This window comes from Phoenix dactylifera, chromosome 5 (genome assembly GCF_051530095.1).
Source record: "Phoenix dactylifera cultivar Ajwa chromosome 5, Ajwa_hap1_PhDact_Kaust_v1.1, whole genome shotgun sequence".
Taxonomy (NCBI): domain Eukaryota; kingdom Viridiplantae; phylum Streptophyta; class Magnoliopsida; order Arecales; family Arecaceae; genus Phoenix; species Phoenix dactylifera.
Genome location: NC_143194.1, coordinates 12,685,895 through 12,686,386, shown reverse-complemented (window position 1 = coordinate 12,686,386; position 492 = coordinate 12,685,895).

The window sequence follows — 492 nt, the reverse complement described above, 5'->3', positions numbered from 1 at the left end:
GCCCTTCAGCATTAAAGAGGCATTAAAGACCTAATTTTTATTAAGGGTATAATAAAAATTAAACATAACTTTTTCAGAAAAGTGGATGATCAACCAAACATAAGCACTCTAAAAATCTGTCACTTTTCCATATTTAACCAAACATGCCAAAACTACATTCACAGGCATTCTCTTTCTAGGAATCTTCTTTTCTACTCTGTTCTACAATAACCCTTCACCACCACCTCACAAACAGATCATATGGCAGTGTCGCCATTTTCTGTAACCATAGGGACATGACCTATAGTTTATTCCATTTTGTCAGATTTGATTGATCAACTAAAAACTACCTTTGTATGATCTGCAACCAATTTTACCACACGATCAAAGAGGTTACAAGAGACATAAACCATCAAGTCCTAGGGGCTTGGATTCAATTTTGCTGCTTCCATAAAAACCTAAGACATATCCAGCAGCAAAGCAAATATGCTTATGAAAAATGCTACAATCTGC